The sequence below is a fragment of the Mastomys coucha genome, unplaced genomic scaffold (genome assembly GCF_008632895.1).
Source record: "Mastomys coucha isolate ucsf_1 unplaced genomic scaffold, UCSF_Mcou_1 pScaffold15, whole genome shotgun sequence".
In the NCBI taxonomy this organism is placed as follows: Eukaryota; Metazoa; Chordata; class Mammalia; order Rodentia; family Muridae; genus Mastomys; species Mastomys coucha.
Window position 1 is genome coordinate 137,928,458 of NW_022196897.1, and position 7,598 is coordinate 137,936,055.

Genomic DNA, 7,598 nt, shown 5'->3' on the forward strand with positions numbered 1-7,598 from the left:
GGAGGGGGCTTCCGCTTCCGGCAGCGGAGGCTGCAGCCTCGCTCTGGTCCCTGCGGCTGGCGGCCGAGCCGTGTGTCTCCTCCTCCGCCGCCGCCATATTGTCTGTGTGAGGCTAGGGGAGGGCGGCTAGTGCCGCTGCTGCTTCCACCGCAGGTACCGTGGGAACCGCGAGCCGAGGTCATCGGGGCGCGCGGGTGAGCCCAGGCCAAGGTAGCAGGGCGCGGTCGCCCCGCACGCCTTTAGCCGTCTTCCGAGCGGCCTGTCGCCTCTCCCTACGCCCTCGCCGCACACAGCAGCCGAGGCCCCTGCAGTCCATCCCGGACGCCGGAGAAGGCGCAGAGCTGGGCAGAGGGACTGGCTGGTGTGAGGGTGGGAGCTGGCTGTCAGACTTCAGGTTCTTGCAGGAGGGAGGCTGGACTGGGCGGAGACTAAGGGACAACTTGGAGGGGGGGTGGCGGAAGGGGGAAGGGAGCTGGGGGCCGCGCGCGGATGCTTCGCTGGGGAAGCGCACCTAGGGAGTAGGGCCTCCTGCCGCGCAGGGCAGCCCCTAGATGGGCCTTCGTGGGGTCCCTCTGGGCGGGGCTGAACTTCTACCTGCAGACCCGGTGCAAGGTGGAGGGGAACCGGGGCGGGGTTGTTGGGAGAGGGAGAGGGAGGGTGAGGGAAGCAAGAATTGGGGCCGAACGGGTGGAGTTGGGCTTGAGGGCTGTTTGGAAACCTGGGTGGAGGAGAAGTAGGTAGAAAGAGAAAGGTTGGCCGAGAGTATATGTGTATGTATATGTTAGTGACCTTTTGAAAGAGGAGGACTTTCGAATTTGTTTCTTTGATTTTTGCAGTGTTGGAACAGATCTATATTATTAGGTCGGTGATGGGTGAAACTTCTGGAGTTTGTTTTGGGAAGCAAAGTCAAGAGTTGGGAGAATTGCTATCTTGATTTTTGCTTTTGTGGGGCAAGAAAGTATTGTGAAAAGGTGACAGGTTATTTGGGGTAGAATTGATTCTCTTGTAACTTATCTTTTGGAAGGCACATAGGGGAGAAGACCAAAGTAGGAAGGGAAGATTACCCCCCCCCCCAGCATCCCCAGAGGGTGGAAGACCTTATTTTGTGGAATGATTAGTATAGGCCACAGTGGCAATGAACTAAACGTCTCCAGGTTCTCAAATATCAGAGCTACTGACTTAGCTGTCTGACCTAAACTCCATAGGCTTTGTGAAATGGAAGTATTCCCTAGTTTGTAAGTTTGCTAAGGAGTGTACAATTTGTATCAAGTGTTTACTGGAGTATGTAGCAAGACAGTAAGTGCTCAGTACATCTGATTTGCTAGGAAAGGGGCTAATTGATAGTTCTGAATTTCTCCCATCCAGGTAAAGTTTATGGTTAAGGATTACTTCAGTAATCATCTTTCTAGTTACTACAAATCAGCTGGTTATACTTGCTTAGTAGACCTGAGGCTGAAAGTCTCATATACTACCTCCCCTATATGACATCTTGAAAAGTTAATTTGACGGGGCAGTGGTAGGGCACACCTTTAATCCCAGCACTTGGGAGGCAGAGGCAGGTGGATTTCTGAGTTCGAGGCCATCATGGTCTACAGAGTGAGTTCCAGGACAGCCAAGGGCTATATAGAGAAACCCTGTCTCGGAAAACAAAACAAAACAAAATTAAAAAAAAAAAAAAAGTTAATCAGCAGTCGTATCAGGGCAAGTTTGTCCTTCCCTGAGTTTGAAATATTTGACTTTAGTTTGTTATTGGAGGAGGATGTGTAACTTGAAGAAAGAAGGAAAGGGTTGGATATGTACTTAGATTGTTTTTTTTTTTTTTTAATAGTTGCAAAGTTAGGTTACTCTTTAGCAACTTTTCTTTGCAACAAACTAAGCATACCATACCTACTTTATTTTGACTTAAGGGGGGTGGAGATCAGTTTCTGGGTTACATGGAAGTTGGGTAACAAAGTGGCACGAGCCAAGTGGCAACATTTCCACAGAGTGCCTTTTTTTTGGTTCTTTTGCTCTTTGCTGCTTTTGTGTTTTGAGGCAAGGACTCCTGTAGTCTAGGATGGTCTTAAGTCCACCCGCCTCAGCCTTCAGAAGTATTGGAATTACAGGTGTGACCCACCATACCCAACATCTAGGTACTGGCTTCATCCCTAAACATGGCATTTCATGTGTGTGTATGCATTCATGTGTGCATATATTTTTGTCTGTGGGTGAACATGAAAGCCATAGGTGGATGTCAGGTGCCCTCCTTAGTTGCTCTCCACCTTTTTAAAATTACGTATCTGTGTGGGGGTATGTGCACATGAGTGCCGGTGCCCAGGAAGCCAGAAGAGGGACACTTGGGAGCTGGACTTAGGGGCATTTGTGACCTACCCAACCTGGGTAGTGTGGACTGAACTTTGATCCTCCACAAGAAGAGCAGTGCCCACTCTTAGCTACCAGGCTATCTCTTCAGCCCCACTGCCTTATTTTTTATTTTACTGACAGTATCTCACTAATTCTGGAACTCCATGATTTAGGTAGACTGGCGAGGCAGCCAGTCCCTGGGAGCTTGTTTCTGCTTCCCACCTATGTTAGGATTTTTGCATCTGACTTTTTATGTGGATGCTGAAGATTGAACTTAGGTCTTTATGTTTGCATAGCAAGCACTTTCCCAGCCATGCTCATGTTTTTACATCATATAGTCATTTAAACTAAAGAAAAGAAAGGCTTTCTTAGAAATTGGATTTAAAGACTTAGCATGAGGTTTGGGCTTATAACACAGGCAGATGGCACCCAAGCTTCGTGAGTGTTCGTACACACTCTATAACTATTCCTTTGTGTAGTAGAAAATGACTTTGAAGATGTAATTAATGTTAAGGCTCTTTTAAAGATTTTATTTTGAGTTATATGTATGTAGGTGTCCATAGTGACCAGAAAAAGGTATTGAGTCTTCATGCAGCTGGAGTTACAGGTGGATATAATAAGCTGCCTGGTGGGGGTGCTAAGAATGGAACTTGGGTCCTGTGAAAGTGGTACTTGCTTTTACACTGAGCCATTTCTCCTACCACAAAAATCTTTTTTTTTTTTAAAGATTTATTTTATTTATATGAGTACACTGTAGCTGTCTTAAGACACTCCACAGGAGGGTATCGGATCTCTCTTCTTCAGAAGCACCAGACGAGGGCGTCAGATCTCATTATGGGTGGTTGTGAGCCACCATGTGGTTGCTGGGATTTGAACTCATGACCTTCAGAAGAGCAGTCGGTGCTCTTCCCCGCTGAGCCATCTCACCAGCCTGTATCGGATCTCTTTACAGGTGGTTGTGAACCACCATGTGGTTGCTGGGAATTGAACTCAGGAAGAGCAGTTGGTGCTCTTAACTGCTGAGCCATCTCTCCAGCCCTCCCACCCCCAAATCTTAAAGTAGGAAATTAACCTGGCTCTTGGCTTAGTCACAGATTGATCACATGAGCACTTAAAATCAGAGTACTTTTTCCAGCTGGAATCAGATATGGGTAGGTGGGGGAAATCAGTGAAATTTAATGCACAAGAGGGACTCCATTAGGTGCTTTTAGAGAAGGCTGACAAGAGAGTATGAGATGGAATGTGGGCAGCCTCAACTATCTGACAGTAAATATATGGGGACTTCACTACAGCCATAAGGAACTGAATACCAACATCTGAATGAACTTAAAAGTGGATTTTTTGTAGAGTTTTTAGCAAGCCAAACAGCTTTGCAGAAAACTTAATATTTGACCTTGAGATCCTAACCTGGCCAACCTTATCCAATATACAACCTATAGAAATCATAAGACAATAAATTTGTGATAATGTAAACCACTACATTGTTAGTGACATGGTAGCAGAACTCTAGAATAGGTTTTGGTACCAGGAGTAGGGTGTTGTTATCTAAACATAGAAGTGGCAGTAGGAGGAGGTTGGAAGAATTTTGAGTAGTAAGATAGAAAAGACCTAGAACAGATTGTTAGTAGGAATGTGGATGTTAATGACTTCGCTAGTGAAGGTTGAGATAGTGAGTTATACATTACTGAAAACTGACAAGAGATGACTGGCCAGCGGGCTTAGCCGAAATTGTATCTTGTGTCTTGGAAGGTAGAGTTTGCAAATTTATTTGCAGATAAACTAGGGGTTTATTTTTGGTTTTTGTTTTGTTTTTTTTTTTTTTTTTTTTTTTTGGTTATTGGTTTTTGGTTTTGGGTTTTTTGAGACAGGGTTTCTCTGTATAGCCCTGTCTGTCTGCCTTGGGACTCCCTCTATAGATCAGGCTGGCCTCGAACTCAGAAATCTTCCTGCCTCTGCTTCCCAAGTGCTGAGATTAAAGGCATATGCCACCACCACTGCCCGGCTTTATGTTTGTTTTGTGTATTTGTTTTTCTTTTTTTGTTCTTGTTTTCGAGACGGTTTCTCTGTATAGCCTTGGCTGTCCTAGAACTCACTCTAGACTAGGCTGGCCTCGAACTCAGAAATCCACCCACCTCTGCTTCCCAAGTGCTGGGATTAAAGGTGTGTGCCACCACTGCCTGGCCTGTATTTGTTTTTCAAGTTGTTCTTGAAAAATGTTGAAGGTGCAACTTGCTTTAATTGTGAATATCTTTTATAGGGAGTGGACCCCTGTGAAGTTCATGAAAGCCCCATTATATTGATAATTTTATGCCCTACCGGATAGTGTCCACTGAAAGAGGTAGGAAAAATTAAAAAGGATTGTTGAACTCTGAAATAGTGCTGCTTTTCATAAAGCAAGGTGTTTGTGTGCCCATGCACCTCAAGTGGAAGGAACCAATAGCCTAGAGGATTGGAAGTCAAAGCATTTTCTTTGGACAATGAAATGGAGTCACTTTGGGTGTTTTTTTTTTTTTTTTTTTTTTTTTTTTTTGAATTTTTGAATTTTTTTCGAGACAGGGTTTCTCTGTATAGCCCTGGCTGTCCTGGAACTCAACTTTGTAGACCAGACTGGCCTCAAACTCAGAAATCCACCTGCCTCTGCCTCCCAAGTGCTGGGATTAAAGGCGTGCGCCACCACCGCCCGGCTTGTTTTTTGTTTTAAGGTAGGATTTTTTTGCTGTGTATCTCTTGCTAGCTAGAAATTCACTAGACTATGCTGGCTTGGAACTTGTTCATCTTCCTGTCTCTACCTGCTAAGTGCTGGGATTACAGTTGTATATCACCACTCCTGGCTGAGATATGGGTTTTTAAACCTGGAACTATAGATGAGACTTTTGGACTTCAGGTTGGTGCTATAGTAGTTTGAGATGTTGGGCTTAACTTGGTATAGGATGAATGTATGTTGTGAGTGGCACAGTAAAATCTTTGGAGACAAAATGACCCCACTAAAATGTTGAATCCCTAATCTCTAGAATATTGTTATATGGCAGAAGGGACTAATGCTTTGACCCTTTAATATAGTCCTTGTATTCTGTTGACCCCAACCATAAAATTGTTATTGTTGCTACTTCATAACTGTAATTTTGCTACTGTTATAAGTTGTAATGTGAGCGAGCATCTGATATGCAACCCCTGTGAAAGGGTCATTCAGCCACCAAAACGCCATGGCCTACACATTGAGAACCTCTGATATACAGACTTTTAGGGGACTCGAGATTGTTTTGTCTTGTTTTTTTCCTTGGAGCTTAAATCTTTTTTGTTTTTTTTAAGATTTATTTATTTATCATTATATGTAAGTACACTGTAGGTGTCTTCAGACACTCCAGAAGAGGGTGTCAGATCTCATTACAGACGGTTATGAGCTACCATGTGGTTGCTGGGATTTGAACTCAGGACCTTTAGAAGAGCAGTCAATGCTCTTAACTGCTGAGCTATCTCTCCAGCCCCCTGTAGCTTTAATCTTAATCTATAGGTCTTTTAAAAGCAATGAACGTGCTGGATATGGCAGCCCCACACACTTAGTCCCAGCATTCTGAAAGCAGAAACAAGTGAGTCTCTGAGTTTGAGGCCAGCCTAGCCTATATAAGTCAATTCCTGTCGGCCAGGGCTACATAGTGATACTGGCTTTTTGGTTGGTTGGTTCTTCAGATTAATTTATTAATTAGTTTTTTGAGTAATGAATTTAAGGACTTCATTCTGCCATTCTGGAATCTAGCAACAGGGAAATTATGAATACAGTAGCCTTGTGTAGCAAAGGGAGCACCAGCTGACAGCCATCAAAGGAGCCAGACCTCCAGTTGTACAACCATAGGAAATTAAACCAACAACCTGAATGAGCAGGGAGCAGATTCTTCAGAGCGGCTAGCAAGAAAAACAGCTGGCTGATACTTTGTGTTTGGCCTAGTTGGACTTTCAGCAAGATCCAGTTAAGCCTACTCTGTATCTGACTTAGTATGTTGTGGTAATTTGTTACAGCAGCTTTATTTCAGAATGTTGGGGTGGTTGATTTCCAGAGAACAAAGGCAGCAAAGATTATTCATAGAATAATAGTATGGAGTGGAATTTATGCCTTGTGCTTGATGTTTAAATTGTGTGTGTTTTGTCTGCACATGTGTCTGTCCACAAGTGTGTCTAGTGTCCATGGGGACCAGGGGGAGTGTTGGGTTCTACTAGAACTGGAGCGAGTTCTAGATCGTAGTAAGCCACCATGCTTGTGCTGAGAATTGAACTGGAGTCCTCTTGACCCAGATGCTCTTAACAACTCAGTTTAAGAAGGGACTAGATAATCTGCTAAAATGCAGGTTCTAGTACTGAATCACTTTGGTAGGATCATTATATAAGTTGATAGCTACTCATGTCTGTAAAAAGATAACCCTGTATATTAGAAGAGATGGAAATGGAATGCACATTTTAGTGAATTGGTGAATTAATGACATAAACTGTGGTCTGTCTGTTCTCTAAAATTCAGCTCAAAGTTGTAACTATTTTTTGTGTTTGAGGTTAGATTTAGCAATCATAATTACAAAATATAGTTTATAGCTTAAGGTGTGTGTGTATGGAGAGAGAGAGAGAGAGAGAGAGAGAAAGAGAGAGAGAGAGAGAGAGAGAGAGAGAGAAAGAAAGAATATCTTATTCTTTAGCCCAGATTTTCCTGGAACCAATTCACAGTGGCTCCTTCCAGGCGCTAGTGTTACATGTGTGATCCACTATGTTCAACTTGTCTATTGTTCTTCAATAGTATGCTCAAGTTGGAATCATTGAAATGCAGCTGACAAAATAACATTTCAAGATATGAAGAATTCTTGAGGTTACCTGCTTTAAGTTTGTTTTTTAGACTTTACAGTAAGGAGAATCCTGGTTGAGGCAGTCTTGAGTCATGGCTTTGGAACTGTATTCTCTGAGCACTATAAAATACCTGTGATTATATATAGTTCTTTATGCCTGCTCCTTCATTGTGAGGATTAGTTGAGACTATATAAACACAGTTTAACATGATACCTAGTCTGGAAGGTATGTGCAATGTATTAACTGTTTATAACATTTATATCAAGTTTATATATATATAACTTGACAGCTTGTGTGTAAATATATGTTGCAGAAACTTACATCTGATGTAAATTGCCATTGAATATGCTAAGGGCTTAGGATTTTCAGGCAGTAATTAATAATGCTTGCTATATCTGATATAAATTTTTTTTTTTTTTTTTTTTTTTTTT

General features: G+C 42.9%; 1 protein-coding gene across 5 annotated transcripts in view; it reads left to right on the forward strand.

Annotated features, from left to right (window-relative positions):
* Csnk2a1 (casein kinase 2 alpha 1) overlaps window positions 1-7,598 on the forward strand; it is a 49,315-nt gene continuing 41,717 nt past the window's right edge. The window contains exons 1-2 of one of the 5 annotated variants that reach the window (XM_031372257.1): window positions 1-153; window positions 4,601-4,681. The gene's annotated coding sequence lies outside the window, so the exon portion shown is untranslated. Of the gene's footprint in view, window positions 211-251; window positions 613-4,600; window positions 4,682-7,598 lie in introns of those variants that run through there. The other 4 variants (XM_031372255.1, XM_031372256.1, XM_031372254.1 and 1 more) reach the window with 4 other exon arrangements.